This window comes from Platalea leucorodia, assembly GCF_965183815.1.
Source record: "Platalea leucorodia genome assembly, chromosome: 6".
Lineage (NCBI taxonomy): Eukaryota > Metazoa > Chordata > Aves > Pelecaniformes > Threskiornithidae > Platalea > Platalea leucorodia.
The window spans coordinates 50,156,092-50,171,137 of record NC_138828.1 but is presented as its reverse complement, the minus strand read 5'-3'; the positions used below and the strand labels follow the sequence as shown (position 1 = coordinate 50,171,137).

The window sequence follows — 15,046 nt, the reverse complement described above, 5'->3', positions numbered from 1 at the left end:
GCTGCAATGACTTTATTTGCACCTGCTTCATTAATCATCTGGACTATCGTCTCGTGGCATTCAGCCATATTCCAGACGCTAATACCACTGAGATAATACTCTGGAATCTGAAGACCACAGGCCAAGTTACTTTCAGCTCATCTTAGAGGTGAGTGATTTCATTTCTGTTGCCATTTGATAAATAAAGGAGAATTGTTTCTTCGGATTGATTCATTTCTGAAAGGATCATGCAAATGGAAGTCTCAAACTATCAATAGTGTCATTCCATATTCTATTTCAATAATCTCTTCTACTTTACCATGGTACATTATTTGATTTCCTACTGTTTCACATGAACTGTAACAAGATTGCAATGAAAAACGGTGTGCCGTGTGGTTAAAAAAATGAGTACCCAGTGACCTGAGTGCTCTGAAATCAATCGTGTGACAAAGGAGACAGGCTTAAGTGGTGAACAAGTGTGTTCATTCTTGTGAGAATACAAGAGATCTGAACCAAATTTCATGTGAATTTTGTGGAACTTTAAGAGAATTTAAATTAAGTTCCAAAGGTTATGATTGCTCCTTATCACTGAAATGTGCTCTCTAATCCTAAAAATCTCCACATTCTGGAAACCAAAGATATGATTTTCAGTGCTGAATTCAAGCTTTTGTTGCTATATCAATACTTTATCAGTGAACTGAATACTATTATCAAAGATCTATAATTGAATATACATTTTATATCTTCTTGTAAATAATACAACATTCAAATGTATAATTGATGGCATTACAGTCAAACAATGGCTTGTTCTAAAAAATGCTCAAGTCCTGAAATCCCGTGCAGCTTAGCTCAGGAAAAGATACCTGGAAATATTCCTTCCAAACACAGTTGTGGTGAGACAGTTGCAGAGAGAAAATTTTCCTAGTTTCTACATTCTCTGTAAGCCAGATCAGAGCAGGCTTTATACATAGTGATCAGCACCCTGTATTTCAACTAGAAAGTGAAATGATCACCAGTGCAGGCATTTGTGTACCTGGCCTTTGTGTACTTACCAAAAAGGTGGACAGCAAAATTCACATAGGCTGTTCAGCCAACCTCACAAGATAGTCCAAATAGAACAACCACAGATACACGTGTTAATTGCAGAATATTCTATTCCTGTGCTACAAATCTGTTTTTTTGGGTTTTGTTTTGTTTTGTTGTTTTTCAATTTAACCCTAAATATGTAGGTGTTTGTCCTGAACTTCTTTCTTTAGCCTTTTGTGGTGGAGAGAACTACCTTCAAATGTGGAACTTGGCTGCAAAGATCAGTGACCAGTTTTTGACTGTTACTACAAACAAGGGAAAAAACACAAATGGAATTTGAGACATTGTGGCTATGCAGAAGTGTCCCAGGCAAGTTCAAGATACACAGGTATTCGATGTTTAAACATTCCCTTTCTTTCAGATTAGGGCAGGTAGCAGACAAGACAACATGACAGGCACGATGTTGCATTTGAAAACATGACTGAAACCTTTAAAAGGCGGTTCGGCCGAAAAGAACGGACAAAATATACTAATTTTTGTAATTTTTTTCCTGAATTGCCTTGCCTGTTTCTGAAGTAGTTTACACATTGCAAAGGGCTGGATTCAGAACTAACATAAATGAACACAATGCTGAGCACTGCTGGAATCATCCAGTTAAAAACATGTTGAACATAGTTAGCCAAAGGACTCATCCTCGCCATGCCTTGATGTGGAGACTTTTTTAGAATGTGTCTCAGCCAAATTATAGCAAAAAAAACGAAGGAAATTTTTTTTTTTTTTTTTTTTTTTTTTAAGTGATGAATGTTCAGAACTCCAAAGGGGAACTCCTGATTCCCACTGGTTTCAGTGAGGCCAGGATCTCAGCCCTATGTTGCAACTGGACACATATATATCTATGCTGGGGAACTGGAAATCACTGTCATGGGAGTGTTCAGAAGATTCATAAACTAAGCCACCTCAAACTTTAAAACATAACAGGGACAGCTCTGTAGGCAGAATAATTACTAGTCAGAGATTGGTGAGTGTTTTGGGTTTTTTTTGTCTTGGAGATATGTTGTATGCAGGAATCTCAGTGCTGGAGTGATTACAGTGTGGAACATAGTAAAATCAAAATGCCATGCTGTTAGAATGGAAAAGGGACTTGTAGAAAGCATTGAAATTGTGCTGGTGAGGGATACAATACTCTTTGTCTTTACAGACAAGGGATTGGCCTCTCTTACAGATTCTCTGACCCTCATTTTTCAGGTACTAAATGCAAACTTATTCAGAGAGTAAGTTTGGGGGGGTGTGCATGCGTATGGATTTTTTTTTTCACATTTCTGTAAAACCTAATTAAAACCTAACAAGACATTTACTTAGATAATTAATTACACAAAGCAGGCAAGGTGGGGGTTTTTAATATTTTTACTAGACTCTGTTAAGTTATGACCTTTTGAAAAAGCAGTACGTGAAGAAACAGTCAGGTCATTACATCGTTCCTTGCCAAGATAAAGAGCACAGGATTCTTGAGGGAGGGCTACTGCTTGGCCTCTCTGAGAATAGGTAAGAGTTTGTCTCTGGCACTGACTGCATCATCCACAACGTTTTACATATAGAACAAATCATATGTTCATGCCCTGTACAACTAACTGCTAAATACTTTGAAACAGAATGATTGTTCAGTCAACCATCTTAATTTTTTTTTATTTTCTTGTGTCACAATAGGCATTAGCATAAAGGGCATTCTCTTAAAATCCATCATGTACTCATGGAAGTATCTCTAAATAAAGTTAAAATCTGAAAATAAGCAATTCTTTACAGTATATTGTGTATCTGAGTGGAAACTTTAGGTCTGGTTAAGGTCAGCTGTACTTCTTGGTTTCAAAGCTACTGTGGGAGCTGAGCTGTGAGCTAGGGCTGCCTTTTCCAGAAATTAAGGAAGACAAAATAAGTCACTTTCTGGGGATAAAACCCTCTAACAGTAATAAAGACCTCACTGGAGCAGAAAGATCCAACTTGTTCTTCCCTGTGCCTGTTGGACTGAGTTGGTTTTCCCTAGCGTTTGTGAGGTCTGTGAGAAATATTTGGATAAGATCTTTTGGTGCTGTTCCCAGAACATGGTTCATGTGATATCAAAGAATCCTGATGTTTTGCCAGGGACCTTTTTGTCATTGGGAATTTAGAGACTGGGTTTGTAAAGGGTTGGGTGAGCCAGAATACAAAGAAAACTCCTGAGCAACCTGTTCTGGCAGGCCATCTTCTGTCAAAGGCCACCAGGGACCTGTACATGGAGACTCCACTCAAAAGCAGAACGAGCAAGGGAGCAACAGGTGACAGCTTTAACTTCTCTGCCACTGCAGAGGTGGAGCTGAAACATCGTTTGTCCAGGCCATGGATTTGCACTGAAATATGAATTATTGGAATAAATAAATGAGGTCATTGTAACCTTCCTTAAAGCCAGATTGTCCTTGTCTTGAAGCAGGGAGATCAAAGAGATGAAGACCAGACTGATGTACAATTGTTATATTCCTTCAGCTGCAAGAATTAGTGACCCTAGCTGCCTGAGAAGGGGGAAGGAGGATTTGTAACTATGCTCACTTAAATACTATTTAAGTAGCATTACTATCTCTCTAGACATCAATCTAAACCAGTTTTTTCCAACCTTTTCTCCATCTGTAACCTGTAAGTTTTGTCCACTGGCGAGACAGTCCTGGGTGAATGGAAGGTAAGCATACTGACAGTTTTCCTCACTACTTTCCATTCATCTTTTAAAGTCTGGAATTGCAGACAGCCTATTTTGACTCCTGAGTAAATGCAAGGAATTTATCTTGAATCTACCATTGCTGTTCACAGTAGTTATTTAAGGTGCAGTCTGTGACCACCTGCTTACAATATACAAAAGATGAGAAGGAAGCAGGTCTTCCAGAAGCCTTAAAATTGTGGTGATCATCTATTAAGTAAATTGTGCATCCTTCTTTCTGAGGAATTTTGCTTCAATGAATGTAATCAAAAAGTTGTATCAGGTGACAGATGTTAATATTTAATATTTTTTTCAGAACTTTGGACCCTATGGGAAAGGTGCAAGGAAATTAGGAAAGGAGATTGGAGAAGAAGGTAAAACAAGAAATGGGAAAAAAGGAACTTACTAGTGAAAAACGTAATGCCATTGATCAGTACTTGCTCACGGGAGATGAAAAGGTGAGAAACAACATCCTAATGTATCATGTTTGTACAGTTTCTCTCAAATCTCAAAATATTGTTCTGCTTACTGATGGATATGTTATGTAACAACTGTTAGAATGCTGAGAAGCTATTTTGTCCCATTTTGCATTACTTTTTTTTTTTTTTATTATTATTATGTCACTTATTTCTATCTTGTTTTCACTCCATAGTTTCCATTATGATCTAGTATCAGGAAGGTCTCGAATAGGTAAGTGTTCTGGGGTCATACTCATAATTAAGTCCACCTTTTGATTGCCTAATTTACACAGATGATTAATTTTCTAACTGGAAGTTCTATAGTTTTTCTTCCTAAAGATCAGATTTCAAATTGTAATAAGAATTTTACAGTTTCGTTGTGTTGTAACCATAATTCCTTTTTTTCACAAGTTTGCAAAGTTTATTAATAATCTTTGCTATTTACTGTCATCTGCATATATAAAGTATCACTGGTGGGCTGTGTTTGGCTTTACTATGAACAGTTTCCCATCTGACTTACTGTAGATGATAGTCTCAGCCCTATGTTCATTTGACATGATTTACCTTGATTTTTCTCAGTCATCACTGCATTGGGTCAACAGACAGGTCAGCTGGAGAAGTTATTACAAGTGCATATGCGTACATATACAATAATTTATGTGTCTATGTGAAAGGACTTATGCCTAGAAGTCCATTTAGTTTTAAGGTTCATTGACCAACACCAATGCCACTTAACTACTTATATAAATAAATATGCTAAGATTGAGAAAAGGGTACATATTTTTTATTAGATATAAATGAGCTAAAAAAGAAAAGTGCTGACATAAATCTGCAGAAAAGTTCTTGACCTTATGACTGACTTGCCAGGTGATCTCCTGCTCCCTAGGCCACAGTGTGTTTATAACACACGCACCATCTCTCTGAGTTCAATTTGCAAACCTTCTGCCAACTCCCATCTTCCTGAAACCAGCACATCCCTCTTCTTTCTACACACTACTGCCTCGATCTACATTGGCCACTATTTGGTGCTTCCCAGCTACACTGAAGGAGAGAAAATAGACTATATCATACTGTGGAATACTGTAGGTATTATTTTTTGTAAGCTTAAATGCACTTTTCGTGTTGAAAAGTGACTGCTAGATGTGGTATTTATAAAAATAACCAAGAGATCGGATGGTGAATATTTGCATGAAACTTCTCAGAAATGATCAGCAAAGTAAGGATTACTTACTGAACGTGTTCTCTAGCTGCTAAAAATTCATGTACTCATTTTGCCAGTCCCCTCCACCAAAAATTAGCACTTATCAAAGAAAATAATGTGAAACATTATTCCAGTGTTTCTTGAATAGGTAGAAACCAAAGCAGAGTATCCAGGTTTACTGCTTAAAATACCTGAACGTCTATCAAATTTTCTATGAGTGTGGAGAATATAGTTATTTTGTTATTAATTAATTACATATGCAACAAGTAGAAAGCAGAGCTGGAAATCCATTTAGGAGGTCATTTATTTCAACGGTACGGACATTGATTATTATTGGGCCTATCTTTCTACTGTACTAGGATAGACCCTTCATATGTACAAACATCCCTATTTTCACTCCAGCAAACAGGTGGTACTTCTGTACAACAGCTAGAATCTTGTCCCTGGGTAGCTGTGTTCTGCAGATATTGCCTGAATCGCCAGGTATCATTAGAAGCTTCCTCTCCCTGATCCTAGTCTCGATGCCCCTGGGAAACTGCACCATTCCTCACATCCTATGCCTTTAAATGTTCCTCAGTTGTGTATCTGGATTTCACTGGGAAGAGAAAGGTCAGCCTTCCCCACGTACTTTGTGCCGCTGTGGTAGCGTACCCTTCAACACAGCTGAGCTCACTTTTGCCAGGGGAATGCAAGGAACAAGCAACAAGTGCCCACCCAGCTGGCCACTGGCAATGCTCAGAATGTGCCCTTAGGTAGAGTGGACCTGATGGCTCTGCTGGCTGAGAGTAAATACTACATTCTTCAAGTGATTTTCAGAGAGAACTTTCAGGGGAAAAGGTAGGAAGAAGGAGAAATATCAGATTAAATTCTCCTGGAGCTTTGTCTGTGCCTCCAAGGATATGTCAGTGCCTTCCCACATCTCAAGAACGGCTGATACAATCCATTTCCCCTGCCCAAGAGCAGGATCAGTTATAATTAAACCAATGCTGGCATGATTGTCTAGCCTGTCTGGTAGTATTCTCGTCACTGGAGATCTTTACTTTCCAAAGTAATATATTCCAGTGCTTTACTGTCAATAGGGTTGGACAGTTCTTTGTTTTGTTTTCTCCCTAGTGTCTTATTTAAACCTTCAGTGCTCCATCCGAAGGACATTAATTATTGTCCTTTTCACTTAGACAGATTGTCCCTTTCCTCTTGGAAGCAAACTTTCACATTACTGAGGACTACCGATGTCAGTCCTCTTGTTTCTACGCTTTGTTCTATTTTTTTGTTAGAAGTCATTGTCTTTTACACCTCTTCTCTATCTTGTTGCTTATTTCAACTCCCTCCACCCTTAAGTGTGGTTTCCAAAACTGAATAGCATATAATTACTTTAGTATGTCTTAAAACAGCATTCCTATTTATTCATCTCACAAGATTTGGGGGTTTTTTTTTGCAATCGTGCAAAATTAGTGACATGTTGATCATACTCCTTTCCAAATCCTATTTTTTTTATTGTGATTGGTTATTATACTATATTAAATAATCATTAAAGTGCTATTCCTTAAGACTAATATCAAATTAATAGTAGAGGTATTAATCTGACAGCTACTTAAAATGACTATTTTTCTAAATTTTAGATTTAAAAATTACTGAAAAATGAGCGAGATGTGTACTGCTTGAGAATTACAGATGATGCCAGTAGAATTGGTTTTGGAGTCATGATGGAAAATGGGTAAACTCCTGAATATGTTCCTCTTTTGTTATTACATGAATAGTACACTCCACAATCATCAAGTTCCTCTACCAAATCACTTGCTCAGGAAGGAAAAATGAGGAAGCTGGCTAATGCTGATAAAATAATTTCATGAAATGCAGAGAATAAGTTAATAGATTTTGTGCTTCTGCTGATAAGTCAAGGATTTTGCATGTTTGAAAAAATTACTTTGAGTTATCTTTTCAAACAAAATGACTCTTACATCATTTTCTTCCACTCACTTGCATCCTTTCACCAAGTACGATAAAACTATGGTTGGTCATCTTGCCAGGTTTTTGCTAGCTTAAGAAATGAGACAAATGACAGGTAATGGATGGTTTAGAATGACAAATATGTTACTTTCTGTTTACACATTCTGATCTTCTGAACTGGACATGAGCAGGAACGTTGGGCAATCATTACTAAAGAGTTGCATGATTTATTTGAAATTAGGCTTTGTCGTGCGTCATCTTTATAAAGCAGTGCTCTCTTTATATGGGACTCAGGTTTTAAGTATGACTATTTGTGAATGGCCCCCTCTTTTCCCAGCTGAAGTAGACGATCATTCCACTCTGGAGTAAAAATCTAATCACAGCGACATAAACAACACAGGGAAACTCTGGGCTGAAGAAGGTACAATTTAGAAGCCCAAGCATCGAACACAATAAAGTGATCTAGGAAGAATTTAGTGATAAAGGCAGCCAGCCATCCCCAACTACCCAGTGAGATTTGAGTAGAAGGTGACAGGATTCCAGTGTCCATATTCCTATCAAAATAAGACTTAGAAGAAACTTAGTGTTTTTAAGGCTTAGACAGTAGCAATAAGAGACAACTGAGAGAAGCTATGCATGCCATTTATTTAGAGCTATTTGAAGTCTAGTCAGCCTCTATAGTTATGCTGTTTCATGATCTTTCCAAGAATAACAGCACACATGGTGATATCTAATGGGCTTTAAGGTTTAAGCAGAGATGAGTTTGAAATGATACTCTGAAATGAAACTATGCCAAAGCTATTATACAGTCTATTTTAATGGAGTTGTTTATATCAGCACTATCTTCAACTGAAACTCATGACACTGCATTAAATATTATATCTTCCTACATGGTTCAAAAGCATGGCAGAAACAGCAATACCACAGTTATTGCTTCAGTTACTTCCCATGGAGTGTTAAGAACCCTGACTCGGCAGAAGGTTAGCCATGTTTTAGAGCCTTGAGTTAGATGACTTCAACTAGGGTATCTCAGTTAGATGCCTTCAGTTGATGCACTTAAGCCTTCAGTAGAAACTCGGGCATTTTGCTGAAAACACAGGCAGCATCTTACAGGAACGAGCTTAGTGCCATCTCATTAGTCAGTATTTGCATGATTGGCTTTAGTTCAGGAGCTTGTACCCAGTGTCTCTCCTCATTTTTGCTATGCAAGGCAAAAATAAACAGTTTCAACATCATTACGTGTTCAGGGCTTTCTAAATTTTTTTAATAGAGCCAGCTTTTGAACAGAGACAGAACCTGCTTTGTGCAGATTCCATATTTTGCCAAGGCCACAATTTAAAATTGGACCTCGGTCTTATCAGTTATTCAGGCTGTTGAATAGGAGATGAAGCATCTGCTGAAGAGCATGTTTGCACAACACCTTTGGAGAAGCGGGCAGGGAGGAAAGTCGCAAGCTGTTAGAAAATAATACCAGTGGGAAAATAAAAGGTGTTTGAAAGCCTAAAGAACTTAGCTTCAGCTATAAAGAATTGAACGGAAGTATGTCATTTTTATATTCATCGGATAATTCCATTTAGAAGCTGAGCTTAATTTAGTGAGGAGGAGAACTAGGACTATAATCTGGGCACATTTTATATATCGTTATATGCGGAGTTACTTTGGCCATAAGGTTCAAGAAGGAGCCTTATCAAATGACCTGTTGTTTTGGCAAGCATACTAACATGATCTTAATTTAATAACATCTTTTTCCTACTGAGTTTTTTGAATAAAATTCTGCCTAGAGGCTGTATTCCAAAATATCAGGGTTTGTTTATTTATTTATTTATTTATTCTTAAATCCTTCATCCAGAGACAGAATAGATGCAGGAATGTTTCTGGTTACAGTCCCTGTGAGGGACTTGCATGATTTGAATTATTAAGAAAAGTTTTAAATTTCTTCTCAGTTCATTTAAGTCTCCTAAGTTTTAAGAGCCTTTTACAGTTACAGGCAGTTACTGAAGCTGCAGTTCAGTTACTCTGGTGCACTCCGCAAAGTCAAGCCTTTGAAATCTGTGGGTGCTTTCTTCTCTGCTGTTGTACCTCATGCCAGCAAGTACAGATGACAAGTCATTAAATACAAGAGAGAGAGGTGTTAGCAAAAAAAAATTTATTAAATACGAGACTTACGTCTGACCTGCTTCCCCCAAACCAATTCTGTCTCCGTGGCAACAGCCACAAGCGAGTGACAAAACACTCAGGCTTTCTCTAAAGAAAAACTTAAATACTTAAAATGTCACTTTTCAAGGAAGTATAATATTTTATCCTCAAGCAGGTTTCAAAAGCGCGTAGCATGTTTACAGGAAGACAAGCCTTGTGGCTTGTAAAGCTTCATCAGCTGACGCGTTAAGTACGCTCCCCACGGCAAGCAGGGCCAGCTGCTGCACAGGCGTAAGAATGAACACGTACTCCGTTAACTTACCTGATCCGGCAGCGCTTTGGGAATGGGGAGGTATGTCTTGTGAAGTCGAGTTTAGAATAGCTCTGCTATGATAATCACAAATTTTACTGCAATGTTCTTTACACAAAATCATCCAGAAGTACCTTCACAGTTTACTACAAATATTTTAATACTGGAAGAGGGGAAAGACTCAAAATTATTCTTACCTTCTATTGCTAAATAAAATGTAATCATAACATAGATGAATTTGCCACTCCGGTGTATACTGTCAGTAGATTAGAGATTTCTGCATTGAAAATCATAGCCAACCAAGTATGTATTTTCGTTTAGAAAATGCTCAATGGTCTGTTTCTGTATGATTTCAATTATTATTCAACATTTCCAACATTATGAAATTAATATGAAGAGTTCTTCACTGATGCAGAAATTCCAATGATCTAACTGATTCTCAGAAATCCAAGTAATTTACTGTTTCTTAAACTCCTTAAAAAGTTTCCCAAAAGCCATTTAATAGTGAGATTATCTTGCATCCCGTGTCCCAGCTCTATTGGTTAACTTACACAACTCACTGTGTTCAATTGTTTGTTAGCATCTCAATATTACACCTTGGGAGAAAAAAAAAAAACAAACAACATTATTTAGGTTTTTTTTTTTTTTACAGAATTTACTATCTATATGTATTTGAGTATGTTTTTGTTATCTGTTCACAGGATAAAAGTTTGGGATCCATTTGAACACCAGCATGCCATTATTCCAGGTTATGAAGGTGTACATCATACTGTGATCAGCAAACTCCAGCTGCTGGAGGAAAGGGCAAAAGCAGTCCTACTTGCAGGTCTGTAAAACTCATTATTATACTGGTAATGCTTCTACAATTTTATTTCTCATCCTTCTCCAGTAATAGACGGCATGTTAGTGTTAAACATTTACAAGGCAAAGTTTCTAAGTGGGCAATAATGTAGGTATATAGTGGGCTGCAACTCTAGCATGGTTTTGATATTATCTTGGTTTTATTTTTGTTTGAGAAATGATGGGTACTTTCTCCTTTTAAATGGGGTATTGAGGACTTAAACTTTGCTATCTGATGAGGTCAAAAGGAGCCTCGGAAGAATTCTGTGTCTGCCCAGCAGCAGCTGACAGACTAGGGAGCATGCAGCCCCCCTTTTTGTCCCTGCACTGGAGAGCAGGATCGATGATCCCAGTTACCAATCCCTCCCTGTCTCGGGCACCAGGCTATTTTAATAGCTCCGATAAAGTGTTCCTCAGACAACAATTAAAGGCATTCTTCAAGGCCTGAAAAGCACGTATTCTGGAGAGGACAGGGTCAAAAATAGTCAAAGAACAAGAAAGCAGAACTACGGAAATAACAGTACCAGATAACCTTCATGCAAATAGCAGGAATTTGGGGGGTTTTGTTGTTGTTTTTTACCACAGGTTCTCTTTACTCCAGACTGCTAATGTCCACGTATATTCGTTTCCACCACTTAAAATAATAACCTATTCGATGTTAACCTCAAACAGCAATAAAGCAGTATCTCCATAAAAACCTGAAAGGGACACGTAGCTTCCATGGCACAAGTATGAATGCTGGGGCACCTGTGGGCAAATGAATTAATTACACAACCTCTGTCCATCTCCCTCCCCTCTCCATTAAAAAAAAAAAAAAAAAAAAAAAAAAAAAAACCAAAACCCGAACAAAACCCAAAAAACAACCAATACTGTTCCTCCACTGCCAGCAAATGCAGCTACTGTGGTAACCTCACATAGTACCTGTCTGGGCTGCTGCCTCCCAGATGAACCTTGTGCTGTTCCTCACTGGAAGGTTACAGTTGCAAGTAAATTGCAGTCTTTTCCCCCAAAAGTACGAAACAAATTTACACACTTAAAACCTGTCAGATTTTTAAATTCATACTGCATATAATTATATAGCATCCAGTTTGCCTCCCACAAAAATCTCTGCCTCACTGAGACCTATGCAGGGGCAAAATGAAGTTTGGGGTGGTATCTATAAGCCTACCATTTCCTAGCCTGACTGGTGACCTAAATAAAACTTTCAGTATTAGGTTTTTCCAAGATGTAATTTATACTATGGCTGTCAGGAGTTAAGATAGCAGTTGCCATGGAGCTTTAATCTTTTTTTAGGTTTTAGTCAAAGGAAGCTGGAAATCTGTATGCTGGGTAGAACCCTGCTCAACAGAATTTTATTTAAATTGGGACAGGATTTTATCCTAATTTCTCTACTGAAAGTTATTCTCAAAGGTTCTAGAATTCTTCTTATTTTATTCTGTTTCTCAGCAGGAGATGAAAGTTTCCTTTTAGGCTTCTTAACTCATACTACATTCAACCACAGAAATACCCCAGTTGCTTCCCCCCACTCCTCCAACTATAAGCTGTAACTTCCTACTAGTCTTAATGTGTCCAGCTAATCACTGTAGTGAAATTCATTCACCAGTTTTACCATTTTCAGTGGAGGTACTCTCTAAGTATGCAGAAGCAAAACTTTGGGGAGGATTTTATTTTCTATGTATGTATGTGCCCACTAAGCGCTAATCCTTACACTGGAAAACAGGCCTTTGGAACAGGAGAAGTAATTACAGTTTGAATCTGTGTGTATTCTACTTATAACTTCCTTGATGTATATTTAAGGAAAAAAGAAGCATGCAATGCCTGAAGTGCATCTCTGAGAACTACAAAATTGGCCATGCTATAGTCAGTAATGTTCTGCTAGAACACAGTTGCAGCAGAGCAGAGATGCAGTCCAGTCTAATACTTGCAGTTAAAAACATCGCTGACTTACTTAAAACTGCACTTGCCCTACCTAGTAAACCAAAGGAATGCAGGAATAGGTGGAAAAAAAAAAATGCAAAATTTGTCAAAAGAAGCTTTTAGAACTCTTACCCTACCCCAACCAAAAATCAGAAAGGATTCAGATGCAATATGAGCTTGATCTTGAGAAGAGACTTGGATTCAAATGCAAATGACAGCTTCATTTAATGAAAAATCTGCCAGAATTTTCACTAAATAGAACTCTGTACTGGCCAGCTGTAGTGGAAATCCATAATCCTCAAGCTGTTCCAAAGACTGCAGGGTAATCAGAAAATGGGCATAAAAGAGAGGATTTCAAACTTTTTCAACTCTTTCATGGCATGTATTATAAAAGAGGCACGATAATACTAAAAAATAAACATATTTTTCTTTCTAGGATATGTAAGTCTGTGGGACTTGATCAGTTGCACAGTAACATCTGGTTTTACCACTGACAGCAAAATGTCTTACCTAACTAGCACTGGGCAGAAAAAAAAACAATTCTTGTGGGTTTGAGTGACAGCCCTGCTCATCATCTTGAGAGGACCAGATGCAAAACCAACCATCCATTCCACTGAAAAAAAGGCTTCTTTGGAGAAGTATCCGCTAGCAGCCAGGAAGAACCTGAAGAAAACTAGACTGTCCAATGATTAAAGACATAAGGCCCATCTTGGATCTCTTAAAGACAGCTATTCAGAGACATAATTGTTCACTGTGTCCAAGAAAAGCTACGCACTGTGAATAGGATTCAGAAAGCCATCCTGGTCAAGGAAACTGCTTAAAGTAGCTCAAAAGAGCTTTTGAGAGGTGAGGTAAATAGGATAAGAAGTGCACATCTTCAAGAACAGATGCTTTACTCTGAATTGCAGGGAGATACACATCTCTATTCAAGGTTTTCAACCTTTCTTGAGTTAGGCTTCTATAGGAAACTCTCACAAAACAGCAAGCACCACTACTTTCCTAACCTCATCTGACTGGTCTAGTGCAGACCTTCCCAACGTACATCTCAGTTAATTTGTCTGGTCTGTGACATTCCACAGGTCAAACCATACTTGGCCTGCCTCAAGTCTCCTCCGCAGACTAGCCAGGGTTGATAGTCCTGACAAAGGAAGATATGCTACTTCTAAGCTATAGCTTAAGCAAGTTGCTTTTTCTTTGCCCCTGATATGTTGCTGAGACTCACAGAGTAAATAGGCTGCCTTTCAGGACTAATACATCCGTCATTTGAGTTTAAAACAGGCTTCAGCAAGCAATAGCTACCAAGATAGTATTAGCTTTGAAATATACAATAGGAGAACTTCAGACATATTACCTAATATCATAAAGTATCTTCACGATTTGCAAGAGCTTTTATCATTGCTCTGTTAGATTCAGGTATGTATAGGGAAAAAAGGTCTAGGTTAGATTGCAGCATTTAAAGCAAGTTGGGCTTTTATATGAAACCTGGGGGATTTTTTCAGTCTGAGGTGCCAATGTCAAAGACTTGCAGAGCTATTGGAGATGAGACCTCTTAATAAAAGAAATATGTATGCAGTTAAGAGGGAGAAAGAACTCTAAGCCCTCAACTTGCTAATGTGTTGCAATCGCTACAGTTTTGTCCCAATAGACTGGCTGGGTTTTAGGGGAAACCAAACAGGGTGCAGTTCAGCCCAGCTGAGTCTAAAGAATAAAACGCCAGATTAAGACTTTAAGAATCACATCTGTTGCAGTCAGAAATGGTACAAGCTACAGAAGTGCCAAACTGCTCATTTTTAAGTATGAATTCAGGCAAACTGTAGTCATTTCCTTCAAGCTGAAGTCAGAGCCTTTTAAATGAGGAAAAAGTCTTCAGAGTTAGGAAATGCCATCTTCTTTACAAAGGCCCACTTCAGCTCTAAAAGAGCATCCAAAATGGAAAATCCTTAGATAAATTCAGGGAAGAATGGGGCATTTCACTTACCACTCTTCTGTATCAGTTTCAAGACTTGTCAGTACCCCATTATCATTTCTGGATGTGTAGGTTAGTTAATGCTTGGCAGGGAAATACAGTTAAAACTAGTTTAAATACGGAGGTAGTATCATTGTGCTTTTTAGCAATCAACAGGTATGCATGTACAACAGCATGCAGAAGACTACACTTAAAGAATTTGTACCTATCGTGGCTGGTAATTAAATGTATTTGGGTTCAGGCAGCTTACACAACAGAATAAGGTAATACACAGCAGCTGGAGGAAACCTGTATTAATCTTGTGTACTCTTCCAGACCTGCCAGAATTCTGGAGTACAAAAAAAATGCAGTAACTACTGGAGATGGCAAGATGGCCTTATAATATAGAGAGCAAATATTATTAAACTGCTCATTTTGCTTTCAAAACAGTAAGCTTTCTATTAGGTGTATTTTCTTGTTTTGCTTTAAAGTTTGGTTTGATTAAATGATTATTTTGTTAAGATTAATCAAACTGTTCCATGCGACTGATCAAGAAACACTCTTGCTC

The 15,046-nt window shown here is 38.0% G+C and overlaps 2 long non-coding RNA genes across 2 annotated transcripts; both read left to right on the top strand.

The window, feature by feature from the left end:
* LOC309592158 lies at positions 1 to 5,258 on the top strand. Its single transcript, XR_014228517.1, has 5 exons — positions 1 to 148; positions 1,236 to 1,393; positions 4,041 to 4,182; positions 4,377 to 4,414; positions 5,050 to 5,258. It is a non-coding gene; the product is annotated as an uncharacterized lncRNA (long non-coding RNA).
* A 4,385-nt stretch (positions 5,259 to 9,643) lies between these two features.
* LOC309592159 lies at positions 9,644 to 14,470 on the top strand. The gene is made up of 3 exons (XR_014228518.1): positions 9,644 to 9,818; positions 10,478 to 10,602; positions 12,970 to 14,470. It is a non-coding gene; the product is annotated as an uncharacterized lncRNA (long non-coding RNA).
* The last annotated feature ends 576 nt before the right edge of the window (positions 14,471 to 15,046 follow it).